Source organism: Schistocerca gregaria, unplaced genomic scaffold (assembly GCF_023897955.1).
Source record: "Schistocerca gregaria isolate iqSchGreg1 unplaced genomic scaffold, iqSchGreg1.2 ptg000308l, whole genome shotgun sequence".
Classification (NCBI taxonomy): domain Eukaryota; kingdom Metazoa; phylum Arthropoda; class Insecta; order Orthoptera; family Acrididae; genus Schistocerca; species Schistocerca gregaria.
Window position 1 is genome coordinate 1,319,107 of NW_026061788.1, and position 640 is coordinate 1,319,746.

Here is a 640-nt window from a genome sequence, read left to right on the forward strand (position 1 = left end):
TTAGAATAAAAGTTGAAACTACATAGAAAGTTAAGGACCGGAATTTTAATTGCACTGTGTACCAACATATTGACATTATAAAGTCCCCAGATACAATTATTGACTTTTTCTCACCACATAAGATGCGCAGTCTAATTAATAAAAATGTCTGGATCACAGTTCTAGTTTCTAGAACACTTTCACAGCTGCAACACTTTCTATACCAAGAAGTCCCTTCCATACAGCCTAGTCATCCATGGCTGTTGCATCAGTAGTGATGAGCAGTTCCTCTGAAAATATGCTGAGGATCTCACTGAGGCCTTCACACACTGTTATTACCTTCCCAGCTTCATACAACAACACATCCCCATGCCTTATTGCTCCAGTCACCCACCACCTATCAAAGGTGCAGCATTCCACTCATGACATGGTAGCACAATCAGGACTGGAGCAACCATATCATATTCTCCTTCTCCCCTGCAGGTCCGGGGTATTCCTGCCTGTCGTACAAGGTGACTAAAAGGAGTTTCACATGTTTCAGCCTTTATGTGATGGCCCCCTGTAGGGTTTGACTTCCATTCTTCAAACTTTTCCAAAAGAATGAGCCAACTGGAGAAGGGAGCCTTAAAAGGTCCATCGTGTTCTTCGTGAATTAAGATCT